Below are 15,448 nucleotides of genomic sequence, written 5' to 3' on the forward strand. Positions count from 1 at the left end.
TGATTTTAAAGTTTAATTCCCTCTTACACACCAGATGTCCACTGGAGCATGTCTCTCCTCCTGTGGTTAACTGTACAGTTTTTTAAAATCCAATAAAACTTAATAAAATCACGTTTTACCCACAGAATTCATTTGGATTAACTATTTATTTGTACAGTCCACGGCTGATCATAAAGCAAACAAAAACTTGATACCCTGGAGCAGGAAAGATATAGAATACACCCGGCCTAACGCGATTTTTATTACCTGCCTTTTCCTCCGGAGAAATACATTGCATGAATTAATGAAATCGGCTTTTATTACTGATTCATTGCATTTAAAATGAAGCAGCAACGCTGGATGTTCGAGAATTTCAATTGAAAGGAGGCTGGGAATTCTAACGTCGGTTATGGAGACCAAGTCGAGGCTGGTTCCCGAGGATTGTGAGACTCCAGAGAGTGCACTTGGGGGTGGGCGCCTGGGCCAAGGGAGTGAAGCAGAAAAACCTTCACTAGGTAGCACATTGTGTTCGGTGTGACGGATGCCTGTGGGAGACTCTCGTTGACTGCAGTGGCCTCGGGTGGGAGTCGAGATCCTTCCAGAACCGGGGCGGGGTTGGGGAGGTCTGCCGTGGTTTCTTGTGTAGACTAAAGCTGACCTTGCCCTTGAAGCCTCCTGGGTGAGGCCACTGCTCTGACAGACTCACCTTGTGCTGGTCAAGTAGGGGTTATTCCCCTTTCCTTCCCCTGCCTGGAAGGCAGCTTTATCTGGGATGTTTCCAGCGAGGCTGAGTAATGCTAGAGAGATGTGCAATTGATTGGTACCTTGAGCTTTGTTTTGTGTGTGGAGGGGGCCACAGGACGAGGCGAACCGAGGCTGTGAAGACTTCTGAGGGTTCTGGTGTCCTGGCTGACTGCACCTTTTGAACGCAGCCATCTCCCTGCTCGTTGGGGCGTGCTGGGAGGGTGCTACTGGGTCTCCTTTGGAAACCTGGGGCAGGACCCAGCACAAAGAGATACGGGATTAATATCTGTTGGATAAATGAATGCGAGTGGGTTTCTCTTCTGAACCACGGGAAGGAGCATGTCTGTGTACACAGATGGATGGGTGGTTCGTGGTGTTTAAGGAGGGCATCAAATGAGAAAAAGCTGCTTATCATCTTTTGAGGTATTAAAACATACATATGAAACAGGGTACTGCCCTGAAAGATACACTGGATTCCACAAAGCCTCTGGTGTCGGATCTCATGTGCCACAATCCCTGGAAGAACCAGCTTATCAAGAACTTTCCATTCCAGGCTCAGCACATCAAGACCAGCTCTAGCGGATTTAACTTGTGTCACCATGATGTGACTTGAGGGTTAACCAACCCTCCGAGACGTCTTAAAATATTATCTCACATTAAAGTAAATTCTTAAACTTTGAAATCTCTCCCTTCCTGTTTGAAATGTAGGCAAGAGTGGGCTTGGTTAAAATGCAAACATTTCTCTGCTTTTAGTTTTGCTACCTAGCCATGCATCTAGCAAAACACTGGACTTGACCCCAAACCACCAGAAAATCCTAAGTGTTTTGCAGGATGAACGGGGAGGGGTGGGGGGGGAATCCCTGGGGCACTGGAATGTTCCGAGCACTTCATAGAAACAGATGATTGGCATTGCCAAGAAGAGAGGTCAAAAGGGCTGATGGGGAGGCTGTAAAATTTCACCTCTGTCATTTTACCTAAGAACATCTCTGATCATGGTCAAAGTCACAAAAATTAATGAAATCTTAGAAGGCACATACCTGGGTGGAAAAGAGAGCTTCCCAGGCCAGCTTCTTGGGGGTCCCAGTTGTAGAGGGAAAAGGAAGGACCATCCAATGAAAGTGGAGGAGCCTTTAGGAGCAAAGATGATTCTGGGCAGCATCTGCCTGCAGTGACAATTAATCACGGGTGGACGGACTAAGAAGAAGCCAAGAGGTCGAGGAGGCTGGGGTGGAGGGGAGGAGCTTGAAATGATTCCAGGACAGTGAGTTCTCCTCAGGCATCAACATGAGTGTTTTCTAAGGATGAGATGATATGTAGAAAGGAAGTCTACAGAGGTGATGACCATCGTCTACAGAGACGGCAACGAAAATAAAGTGCGAAGGTATCTGTAGAGAGGACGATCAAGAATCCCAGGACAGCCCGTCTTAAAATGTCCTGTCGTTTGTATCACCTTGAAATTGCTCAAGGTTATTTCATCCTGAACTTGAGACGCTCGCCAGGTGTCAAACTGATCCACAAACGCCTGCCCATGGACGTTATGGAAAAGCCTTAAGAGGCCCAATTGCCTATTTTTTTATTAAATTATTTTAATTTTGGCACAGTTGGCACAATGTTGTGCCAATTTCTCCTCTATACCAAACTGGTCCAGTCTCGTGTGTGTATGTGTGTGTGTGTGTGTGTGTGTATTCTTTTTCTCATATTATCTTCCATCATGTCTATCTCAAGAGATTAGATATAGTTCCCTGTGCTGTGCAGTAGGACCTCATTGCTTATCCATTCTAAATGTCATAGTTTGCATCTACTCACCTCAAACTGCCTGTCGGTCCTACTCCTTTCCCCCTCCCTCGGGCAACCACAAGGCTCTCCTCTATATCTGTGAGTCTGTTTTGTAGATAGAATCATTTGCGCCCTATGTTAGATTCCACCTGTAATTGATATCATATAGTATTTGTCTTTCTCTTTCTGATTTACTTTCCTTGCTACAAGACTCTCTAGTTGCATCCATGTTGCTGTAAATAGCATATTTTTGTTCTTTTTATGGCTGAGTAGTATTACATTGTATATATGTATAACATTTTCTTAATCTATTCATATTGTTTCTGTGTCTTGGCTATTGTGAATAGTGCTGCTGTGAACATAGGGGTGCATGGATCTTTCTGAGTTGTAGTTGTGTCTGGGTACATGCTCAAGAGTGAGATTGCTGGAGCATATAGTAATTCTTTTTTTTCTTTCTTTTTTTTTTTTCTTTCTTTTTTTTTTTTTTTTTTTTTTGCATTTATAGAGCTGCACCAGCGGCATATGGATGTTCCCAGGCTAGGTGTCGAATCAGAGCTGTAGCCACTGGCCTATGCCACAGTCACAGCCACGCCAGATCCTTAACCCACTGAGTAAGGCCAAGGATTAAACCTGTGTCCTCATGGGTCCTAGTCAGATTCATTTCTGCTGAGCCACGACGGGAACTCCGGGTAGTTCTATATTTAGTTTTCTGAGAAACCTCCGTACTGTTTTCCATGGCGGTTCTACCAATTTACATTCCCATCCACAGTCCAGGAGGGTTCCCTTTTCTCCATACCGTCTCTAGTATTGGTTATATGTCAACTTACTAAGGATGGCCATTCTGACTGGTGTGAGGTGTTACCTCATTGTAGTTTTCACTTGCATTTCTCTAATAATTAGGGATGTCGAGCATCTTTTCATGTGTCTACTGGCCATCCCTATGTCTTATTTGGAAAAATGACTATGTAGGTCTTCTGCCCACTTTTTGATTGGGTTCTTTGGTTTTTTTGTCGTTGAGTTATATCAGTTGCTTGTATATTTTGTAAATTAAGCCCTTGTCTGTTGCATCATTTGCAATTACTTTCTCCCGTTCGGTGGGTTGTCTTTTCATTTTTTTTAATGGTTTCCTTTACTGTGCAAAAGCTTTTAAGTTTAATTAGATCCCAGTGGTTTATTTTTGTGTTTCTTGTCATTACTCTAAGATGTGGATCAAAAAAGATAGTGCTGTGATTTATGTCAAAGAGCTTTCTTTGACATAAACGAAATTAATACATAGAAATTGATTGTATTTTGATATACCAACAATGAAAAACAGAAAGAGAAATTAGGGAAACTATCCCATTGACCATCACATCAAAAATAATAAGATACCTAGGAATAAAACTTCCTGTAGGGCCAAAAGACCCTGAAAACTATATGACGCTGATGAAATGAATCAAAGATGACACCAGCAGATGAAAAGATATACCATGCTCTTGGATTGGAAGAATGATTACTGTCAAAATCACTACACCTACCCAAAAAGAAGTGGTGAAAATGGACACCCTTGTCCATTGGATGAAACACTTTAAATATCCCATATTAATACGTTACTTACAACTGACAGTATCTTCCAACGTACTACATTCATTTAGACACCCCCCCCCCACCATGGGAAAGTTGAGAGACACAGAGGCTAAGAGAGTCTGATAAAGGGCAGACTTGTCTTTGTGTCTTCATATCAGTCATTGTGTATGTGTTTTGACTCTGTTTCCAGAGCCCTTTCTCCTTGTCTTGTATTATAGAAACAGTGGATCTACCTCACAACATCTCCTATAAGATCCATCCTGCTGGGCACGCTTACACACATATATGGGAAGGAAATGTGCAGCACTGGAAATTTACTTTTCTGTTCTTCAACTGCCCCATCTACAAAGTACTAATAATGAAACAACCTCTAAGCCATGGGTGCTATGAGAATTAAGTCAGTTAACACCTGTAATCTTCCCAGAAGCCGGCTTCCAAGCACACAGCAGACACCTGCTATTGTTACTGCTGTTGATAGGGTATTTTTATCATTGAAATGAAAAGGACACCTTTTCCTTAGGGGAACCCACTGTTCACTTGTGAGGCATCATCAGTCTGTAATAAAGCCTTTTGTTGGCTCCCCATTGAAGCAGGCAGCTATCTGAGTTGGCAAGCAGCGAGGAAAGTCCAGTTACCTGCCTGCACCCACCCATAGGATCCCAGGCCTGCACACACACATTCTCTCTCTCACACACTTATACCCACACTCACACGTTCACTCGCACACTCCCTGCCATGGACCAGGAGGGATTCCTGCTACCAGCCAAGGACCGCAACCACTGACCACACTGCAAAGCGAGAGGGAGGTCCCCTCAGCTGTGCCCACACTCCTCCTTCTGAGCCACCCTCCAGCACTGCAGGCTCTGGCTTATCCACTTGGAGGGCATGAAGCTGTGAGAACTGCTCTTCCTCATGGCAGCCCATCAACATGGGGGTGGGGAGCCTGTAACAGGGAAATGGTAAAGGATCTTCAAACAAATGAGCACTCCCAGGTCAGAGCGGGAGTGCGTCAAGGCTGCTGTGAGCTTGGGAGGGCCAGTTGGGATGGCCAGCCCATCAGCAGGGGCTTGAAGGAGGGACCTGATCTGAGCAAGCATGTCACAGTACTTATGATGTCACAGAGAAGACAAGTCAGAAAGGGTAAGGCAGCACTGGCTGTGCCTGGAAGACCCCAAGGCACAGAGTCATACAGTGGCTCTGAAATAGTCAGGCATGCCTGTGGGCTGCTTGGCAGCTGGAAGCACTGGAAAGGGAACAGGGAGGAAGCCCCGCAAGGCCCCTTGTCACCGGGTCTGACATCTGAGTGGATGGGGGACAGGTTCCACGCAGACCCAAAAGCAGATGCGATCAGAAGGCTTGAAGGGCGGGACAAGGAGGAAAAGGCAGAGTGATGGAGAAGAGGGTGACATTTGTATCTGCTCCGATGTAGAAAAATGGAAGAGAAGTCACCAGCAGGCCCTGGGGGCGGGTGTGGGCGTGGTTGTGACACGGGTCACGAAGAACTGAATGGTTAGAAGGAACCAACCATGACAAAGTGGTGTGTCTTTCTGCAGGAGGACCAGCGACTAGCAAGGTGCTATGACCCAGATTGGGAGGTTCTAGACAGGCCCAGAGTGTTCAGAGCATAAAGGAGAGGGAAGGTGGAGAGGAGCCAGTTGGGCAGGTAGAGGCGCCTGTGCAGAGCTGAGCACCTGGGGTGGAGGAGTGGGGTTTTATTCAAAGCAGAATGGAGGCTTCCCTGTGGGAGGGCCAGGGACTGTCCCCTAAGGTGACCCGATCAATAATCTGACAGGGCAGCCTGGCTGCTGGGTGACAAGTGGACTAGTGTGGGCGTGTAGGGGCCAGTCACAGACAAAAGCGTTTTAAGAGGATGTGGCAGAAACCCATCGACTCAGCTCATTGAGGTGACGGGTCCAAAAACTTGGTCTTGGATGGTGTACAGGATGTCAGTAATTATTTAGGGAAAAGCTCTTCCAGAGAAGTGTAACATAAAAGGAAAATAACCCAACGTTATAAAACCCGATCCTAAAATAGCACCAGCATCCGGGATAACAAGTCCTTTTGGCATCTTCATCAGCCCCCGTTCCCAACCATGAAAGGTCAGTGATGAAAGGCCATAAATCTAAAACATCAGCCTTGGAGGTCCCGCCCTGGCGCACTGTGTTAAGAACCCAACTGTTACGGCTCAGGTCGCCATAAATGCTCACGTTTGATCCTGGACCTGGCACAGTGGGTTAAAGAATCTGGTGTTCAGTCAGAATGGCCATCATTAATAAATCCACAAATAACAAGTGCTGGAGGGGCTGTGGAGAAAAGGGAACCCTCCTGCACTGCTGGTGGGAATGTAAACTGGTACAGCCACTATGGAGAACAGTTTGGAGATACCTTAGAAATCTATACATAGAACTTCCATATGACCCCGCAGTCCCACTCTTGGGCATCTATCCGGACAAAGCTCTACTTAAAAGAGACACATGCACCCGCATGTTCATTGCAGCCCTATTCACAATAGCCAGGACATGGAAACAATCCAAATGTGCATCGACAGATGATTGGATTCGGAAGATGTGGTATATATACACAATGGAATACTACTCAGCCATAAAAAAGGATGACATAATGCCATTTGCAGCAACATGGATGGAACTAGAGAATCTCAACCTGAGTGAAATGAGCCAGAAAGACACAAATACCATATGATATCACTTATAACTGGAATCTAATATCTAGCACAAATGAACATCTCCTCAGAAAAGAAAATCATGGACTTGGAGAAGAGACTTGTGGTTGCCTGATGGGAGGGGGAGGGAGTGGGAGGGATCGGGAGCTTGGGATTATCAGACACAACCTAGAATAGATTTATAAGGAGATCCTGCTGAATAGCATTGAGAACTATGTCTAGATACTCATGTCGCAACAGAAGAAAGGGTGGGGGAAAAAACTGTAACTGCAATGTATACATCTAAGGATGACCTGACCCCCTTGCTGTACAGTGGGAAAATAATAATAAAAAAAAAAAAAGAAAAAAGAATCTGGTGTTGCTACAGGTGCAGTGTGGGTCAGAGTGGAGGCTCAGATTCAGTCCCTCGCTTGGGAACTTCTTTTCTATATGCTGCAGGTGTTGTCTTACAGTAATATTAATAGTAATAAATAAAACATCAGTCTTGGAGTTCCTGTCGTGGCTCTGTGGGAATGAACCCAACTAGTATCCGTGAGGACACAGGTTCGATCCCTGGCCTTGCTCAGTGGGTTAAGGATCTGGTGTCACCATGAGCTCTGGTGCAGGTTGCAGACAGCTTGGATCCTGCATTGCTGTGGCTGTGGCGTAGGCTGGCAACTGCAGTACCAGTGTTTCAGGTACTTTTAAAACTTGCATTTGCAGGAGTTCCCGTTATGGCTCAGTGGTTAACGAATCCGACTAGGAACCATGGGGTCGCAGGTTTCATCCCTGGCCTTGCTCAGTGGGTTAAGGATCCGGCATTGCCGTGAGCTCTGGTGTAGGTTGCAGACACAGCTCGGATCCCACGTTGCTGTGGCTCTGGCGTAGGTCGGTGGGTACAGCTCTGATTTGACCCGTCGCCTGGGAACTTCTATATACCATGGGTAATGGCCCTAAAAAATAAATACATAAAAATAAATAAAACATCAGCCTTGAAGAGGGCTCTTCAAAGGGAAAGCTTATTTTGGGACTATTTCCTATCATGCTTGGCTAAAACTGCTTCCCTGTTTAAATTTTTTAAAACTCAGTGAAATTGAATATTCATATCCAGTTGTTTTATTGACATGTCAACATAGGGTAGGTTGTCCCCCCTCTTTTTATTCTTTGAGCTCAGTCCCTTTACTCTGCTTTGTCATCTCTGAAGGGACCACTCTGGGAGGCTGGCCTGCCACTCCCCTTTCTTTCCATCTTAGAAAGATGAGCTCAGACTCTCAGAGTCATTAATTATATCGCAATCTTTCATCTCACTTCCTGGAGTGGCTCACGTCTCGATTTTATTTCCCATTTGCGATTCCCAGTTCCCCATTTTAGAATGTTCTCTTCTGCGCTTTCAGCTCCTGGCAGATGATTTCCTACTGCCTAGTTTGGGGGCAGAGATTTGTGGCAATTGTCTTTTTTTTTTTTTTTTAATCGATACTTCCCAGAAGGCAGTTGTCTGACGCTGAGGGAGTCTGGTCTCTTATGGAGAGTAAGCTGTGCCTTGCCTAAAGACATGGCTGTCATCATTCCAGAAGTCAATGCTGTGCGGGCTCTCGTGGCTATGCCCCCGACGTGGAGCAGGAGGGATGAAGCATTTCCACGTGGATTTTTTTCAATGCATCCAAAAAAGGACAAGGAAGTATTGCTGTGTTGCTGATGAAACCAGAAACTTTTCCAGAAGATAAGGATGTCCTCTTCTTGGTCTGTATTCAGAGCGAGGGGAAGTGTGGGGGCGAATGTCATTCATTCATCGTCTGGCTCCGAAGGAGAAAATCAAGTTGAATAAGGAGGGGCCGCCTCCAAGGAGGGCAAGCAAACCCTTCCGCACTTGTATGCGGTTGTCAAGAATGAGTCACCCCGCTCACTGCACGGGAGCCCCTCCGTAAGAATAACACACAGAGAAAAATGACACAGAAATCATTCTGTCATTCTGATTCCTCCCTGGAACACTGCTTCCCCAAACGCCAGCTAGAGAATGTTCTGAAAACAGCAGCATGATCCAAATCTCTTATTGCAGAGAACTGTTGCTCCTGGATAGATAGAAATGTTTGGAGGCTGAAAAAACGAGCAAGCAAACACAAACAAAACCCCGAAACAGAGAAGAGAACTTCCCTTGAGGCTGTTGATGCTTAAGAGAAATGTGTGCTGTCTTTCTGGAGTCAAAAGAGTTATCGGGGAGTTCTTTTGTTGCTCCGTGGGTTGAGGATCTGGTATAGTCGCTGCGTTGGCTCAGGTCGCTGCTACGGCACAGGTTCGATCCCTAGCCTGTGAACCTCGGTGTGCTGTGGGAGCAGCCAAAAAAGAAAAATAAAAAACAAAGTTTAGGGAGTCTCCCATGCGGTCAGGCAGGTTATGAACCTGATTAGTATCCATGAGGACGCAGGTTTGATCCCTGGCCTTGCTCAGTGGGTTAAGGATCCAGTGTTGCCGTGAGCTGCGATGTAGGTTGCTATGGCTATGGTGTAGGCCAGCAGCTGCAGCTCTGACTGGACTCCTAGCCTGGGAACTTCCAAATGCTTTCGGTGCAGCCGTAAAAAGCAAAACAAACGAAAAGTGTATCAGGATATCACCAATGCACATGTCATGGACTTTTGAGAATGTGTTACCTGAGACACGGCTAGATATTCTCTGCCTGTCTCTTCTGGAAAGGGCATTAGACACATTCCCATTTCAGTAGTGTTTTTGTAATTTTGCCAGTGACTCCTCATACATATCATCTGTCACTCATAAAACCCCACCTAATAAAACATTCCTTGAATTTCAGTCTAGGGGTTGGAGAGGGTGCAGGGGAAGGAAGAGATAGGTTTCTGCAAATCCGTGTGTGTGTTTTCTTTTAGGAGCAAAGGGAACTGTGAGTCTGATGCATCTCTCTTGGGTGTGTCTTTCAACAAACATTGGCCTCAATTCACAACTTCTTGGGTGACTGAATCTGACTTCTTAGGAGCACCCAATTCCTCAGGGATGCCTGATGGGCTGCATCCTGATTTATGTTTTAGGGTTTCATCTTGTGCTTTCCCTTCATCTGAGCGCTGATTCATTCTGTTGTCCACAGATTCGGGCATCCAATGCATGAACGGGATTATGTTTGATTAAAGCTGCATCTGCCTCATCTCTCTTTCAGACTCAAGTTTCTTGGGGTGTCCAGAGTCCTCTTCTTGGTTATGTTGAGGACACAGCTCTGGGACCTCAACAGACCTATCCTGGGCCTCCCACAGTGGATGCTATTTCTGTCCTAAGGTGATTCAGCAAAAGGGAGGACATGGAGGTAACACACCAGCCCCGTGGATCAATGACATACTTCGTCTATGAAGGAGAAGGACAACGTAAAAACAAATATGAGCAAAAGCTATATTCAGAACCACTTGGGGTGGCGCTTGATTAAGAAGCACTCAGTATGCAAGGGGCAGGCAGTCTGCACTCTTCTGGGATGACCCAGAAATCGATGGCAGGAAACAGCTGTGCCAGGTCACAGAATCAGCATTTTTCATCCCCCCCCCGCCCCCCGCTGACTTATGAACAAGCCCTGCCATTTTCTTAGGAACCAGGAATTCCTTTTTTTTTTTTTTCTTTAAGGACCGTTATGTGTGGCGTCTGGAGGTTCCCAGGCAAGGGGTTGAATTGGAGCTACACCTGCCGGCCCACACCACAACCACAGCAACGTACGATCCGAGCCGGGTCTGCACATACACCACAGCCCACGGCAATGCCAGACACCTAACCCACTGAGCGAGGCCAGGGATCGAACCCACATCCTCGTGGAGATGCGTCGGATGCATTACCACTGAGCCACAACGGGAGCTCTGCTGCATCTTCATCTTCATTGTCAATAACTCTTATCTTGGTGGCCCCCACCTCTGTTGGGTTGGAGTGATGAGACTTTGTCAAGGTTATGTTAACTTTTTTCAATGTATCCTGTGGAAGTAGAGTTGATTTCCAGTGTTGTGTTCGTTCCTGCTGTAGAGCAGAGTGATTCCGTCGTACGTATATATACACGCTTTCTCAAGTTCTTGTCCCCTGGGGTTTATCCCAAGATGCTGAATACAGTTCCCTGTGCGATACAGTAGGGCCTTGTTGTGAAGGTGGTTTTGTTTTTGTTTTTCTCAGTGTAAACAATGCTCATGCCTGCCTCTTGAGAATGCATTTTTGGACTTGAACTACATAACCTACCTGATGTGGGCGCCAGTCTGTCTTGACTTAATCTCAGTCACGATGATAGTGTTTGACGGCTTTCTGGGTATCTTCTTCTACATCACAAGGCCAGGGCCCTTCTTTCTCCAACCACACATCAGGGGCTCTGGCACGCAGCAGACGGGGTCACCGTCCCTCCACCGCGGGATCGTCACCACCACATGGTCGTAATCTCGGGAAATGCAAAGCATGGGACATACCCATGCAGCCGCTACTGTCGTATTTTCAGGGCAGGTAAGTTCATGGGTGAGGCTGCAAAACCAGAGGACTCGTGGACACATATAGGCTACGACACTGTCTCTATAGAACTGACTGAATTCCAGAAGATAAAATACATCCACATCGAGACGACTTAGGTCTTCCAGAGTCCTGTTAACATCTGTCTGGTACGTCCACACCCACACGGAACCGTGGGACCGAGAAGAACAAAGCAACAGCGGAGACGAGGAAGAGGGGGAGTCGGAAGAGAGGAAACATGTTCATCTTGACCGATGTTTACAAATAAATATCTCCAGCAAAGAGATCCTTGGTCCCTTGTATTTCTTTGCCTTTCAGTATTTCTCACAGTGTTAAATATTATCTGATGCATTGTTTTGTAAAATCAAACATCCATGACTGAAGCTCTAAAGTTTGTGAAAAGCATTATATACAGGATTCAAAACCTGATGAGGAAAAAGACGTTGGCCCCAAGGACAGAAGAGCCAGGGTTTTCTGACGGACGTGATGCTGCTTGTTATTCGGGATCAGGTGCGAAGTTCTGCCCTGGCTTTGGGTCACCAAGGGCAGGAGAAGGCTGGCGTCCAAGAGGCACATCTAAGAGTCAAGATTAGGGACTAAGGCTTCCTTTAACCCATCTTCCGACTCACCCTGTCTGCTTCCTCCCCGTTAAGCCCTGTCCTTTAGCCGGAGGCACAGAAATGTCACGGCCATGGTGTGGTACCAGCCCACCTCCGCATAGGTCAGGACAAAGGGTATTTTCAGAAGCCAGTACGTATTGTTGGAAATGTCATCGTCCACACGGGTGACATGGTGTCTTTGATGTCCCCCCCCAGAAGTACCTCTTGCCCTGCTGGTCATGGAGAAGAGCCGTGAGTGCTCTGGACAGGAAACACCAGTCATTAAACCTGTGGCTAAATCACACGCCCACAAGACTCTGTTCTAGTAAACAGCTGATTCCAAGGTAATGCTTTAGTTGGAAACTACACTGATGTTGACCCTACTTCAGCGGACGCATAACCACCAGGCAGGTGCCGCCCTGGCCTCTGCGGTGTCCTGCCACAGGCTGGGTGGCCATCTGGCATTCATGTGAGGTGGTCAGGTCACCTGGGAAGCCTAAATTAACAACGTGTTGGTGCATCAGGTTGGGGGAGCATCATTTGTCACGTAGCCCCTTTGGATGTGAAGCAAAGACGGATGAACCTGAAAGGTGTAGGGACGGCAGTCAGGACCATGGAAGAAAGCCCTTGCCCTTGACTCCATCTGTTTCTGTCGGCTCAAGGACATGAAGACACATATTTCTTTTTTGAGATTTTTCTTAAGACCATCTCTCAGGAAAGTGAAACTCTTCGTGCTCTATGATAAAAGTTTTTTTCAGACGTTTTTCAAAGAATGGAATCTTTTCTTTAATATACACACTGGTAAACAAAAATAGAGAATAGTATATATCTTAATGGTATAATTTTTTTTTCTGTTTCGGCTCCGCCTGAGGTGTATGGAAGTTCATGGCTTAGGGATTGAAAGTGAGCTGCAGCTGTGACTTACGCCACAGCTGTAGCAGTGTCAAATCCTTAACCTACTGTGCCGCAGCAGGAGCTCCTTTTTTATTTTCATTATTAAAGTGTAGTTGATTTACAGTGTTTCTTCAAGTTCCGCTGTACAACAAAGTAACCCAATCACACACGTTCCCCTGTGCTGTACGGTAGGATCCCGCTGCCCGGCCATTCCAAATATAACAGTTTGCATCCAAAAAACCCCCCCAAATGCCCATCCATCCCACCCCCTTCCCTCCCCCCTGTGCTGGAACCCCAAGTCTGCTCTTCTTGGCCATGATCTGTTTCTGTTTGTTTGTTGTTATTTATTTTTACATAGGATCATCTGTTCCATATTTTAGATCCCATGAATAACTGATATCAGGAACTCCTTCCTATTATAATTTTGACTGCTCTTAAGTTAAATCTGGGGCATTTTTTAAAAGCTTTTTTAAACTTTTAATTGAAGTAGATTTGATTTACAACATTGCATTTGTTCCCGGTGTACAACAAAGTGATTCTGTTATGTGTGTGTGTGTGTGTGTTTGTATATTGTGTGTGTTCTTTTTCATATCCTTTTCCACTGTAATTTATTACAAAATACTGCACATAGTTCGCTGCGCTATACATTAGGCTCTTGTTATTTTGTATGTAGCAGTTTGTATCTGCTCAATCAAAACTTCTGCTTTATCCTTCCCAACCCCTTTCCCCTTTGCTAACCATAAATTTATTTCTGTGTCTCTGAGTCTGTTTCTGTTCTGTAAGTTCCTTTGTGACTTAGTTTAGATCCCATAGGTAAGTGACAAAGTGATATCATATGGTATTTGGCTTTCTCTGACTTCACTTAGTATGATCATCTTCATTTCCATCCATGTTGCTGTAAATGGCACTATGTCGTTCTTTTTTATGGCTGAATAGTATTCCATTGTGTGTGTGTGTGTGTCTCTCACATTATCCATTCATCTGTTGATGGACATTTAGGTTGCTTCCATGTCTTGGCTATTGTAAATAGTGCTGCCATGAACACTGGAGTGCATATATCTTTTTAAATTGGAGTTTTTGTCTTTTGGTGATACATACCCAGGAGTGGGATTGCTGGCTCGTATGGTAGGTGTATGTTTAATTTTTTGGGGAACTTCCTCACTGTTTCCCATCATGGCCACACCAATTTCCATCCCCATCAATAGTGTAGGAGGGTCCCCTTTGCAACGCATTTTAAGTTCTTTAGCTGTTATTCTTCGGTTTTCATCCATTTTTCATCACACCATTTCTGCGGTAGAGTCATGTTCTTATCTCAGTGGTAGCACACACTTGCACAGTTTCCCCTGTTCTTTGCCCATCTCCTGGTCTGGGTTCCAGGGCTAAATTCTCTCACAGCTCCACCTCTGACCCCCATTACCTTCTAGCTTTTTCGTCTCTGTGCCTAGTGTTATAAGCATTTATTTATATCCTAACAACCCCTGACTTCTTGTCTCTGACGTCTTCTGTGAATTCTTGAATCCAACTTCAACGACAGTAACAGGTGGACACCTACTGGGCAACTCAACAGGCACACATCCCAGATCAAGCTACTGATGCCATAACCCCCCAACAAGCTCTCTTTCCTCCCATCTCTCCGTCTCAGACCACAGCATGGGCATCTGTCCTCACCTGCTGGATTTCTTGCTAGGTCTCTTCCCATGTCCATTCATAGCCTCTATTAACGAGCCTTGTCAACCCTACTTTTCTGCTGCATTCCAGGTTCGTTCAGTTTTCTGCATTTCTACAACTGGCCACTTCCTCCAGGTCGCCATAATTTCACCTTTGTTGTCAGGAGAGCTTCCTAGGGAGGTCTCTTACACAGTCCACTATCAGTTGACCAAAAATTCCACGATTCGGGTGATAAATTCTCACTCTTGTTCAAAACTGTCCTTCAATCACACTGCAATGGAAGGGAAACTTGCAGCCCAGCCTAAAAGGCCTTCAGTGGCCTGCCTTTACTTCCTCCCTCAGTTTTACTGCTGCACCACGGTGTTTCAGCTCCACGGGCTAGTGCTGCCTCCCTCAAACAAACACCCTGGAATTCTGAGCATGCCCACATGGCTGAGTCCCCGTGAACCTTTTCTTTGCAGTTTATATGTCCATGCCAAAACAGCCAGCCCTCACTTTCCAGCAGGAAAGAAATCTACCAGTCTGTCTCCAGAACTACTTCTTGATTTATTTCCTATATAGCATCATCACTTTTTATTTGACTCCGAACAAGGGATCATTTTGCATCTTATTTTCTTGGTGTCGGAAAAGGGCAAAAGGATATTTCATAAAGCTGTTTTCCAAATTAAAGGCATTCACACACGTCAGTGAACTGGAATATTTTTGACACAGGCAATCAATGCCCCCCCCCCTTTTTTTACACCCAACATTCCATAACTACTATGCACTCATATTAAGTATCATATTACCAAGGATAGGAACTAGCTTTTTTGTTGGAGTTTAGTTCATTTGCCGTGTTAATTTCAGGTGTGTAACACAGTGATTTACCATTTTGATAGATCATACTGCATTTAAAGTTATTATGAAATATTGGCTATTTTCCCTATGTTGTACACTCTATCCTTGTGTATTATTTGTTTTATACCTAGTAATCAGAACCAGTTTTAAATCATAAGTGGTAATGAGGCAATAATTCTGCCACGAGGTACCCGAATCCAATTTCTAAATCACCACTGCTGCCTCCAAACCCAAGCACATAGCCAAGCCCTTCATTTTATTC

At 45.4% G+C, this 15,448-nt stretch overlaps 1 long non-coding RNA gene across 1 annotated transcript in view; it reads left to right on the top strand.

The window, feature by feature from the left end:
• LOC146394347 (uncharacterized) overlaps window positions 1–15,448 on the top strand; it is a 311,186-nt gene that overhangs the window by 271,466 nt on the left and 24,272 nt on the right. The gene's annotated exons all lie outside the window — the stretch shown is intronic.

Source organism: Sus scrofa, chromosome Y, assembly GCF_054392235.1.
Source record: "Sus scrofa isolate SSC_HxYL_T2T_F1_AM1 chromosome Y, Sscrofa_HxYL_maternal_Yorkshire_Landrace_v2.0, whole genome shotgun sequence".
NCBI classification, from domain to species: Eukaryota; Metazoa; Chordata; class Mammalia; order Artiodactyla; family Suidae; genus Sus; species Sus scrofa.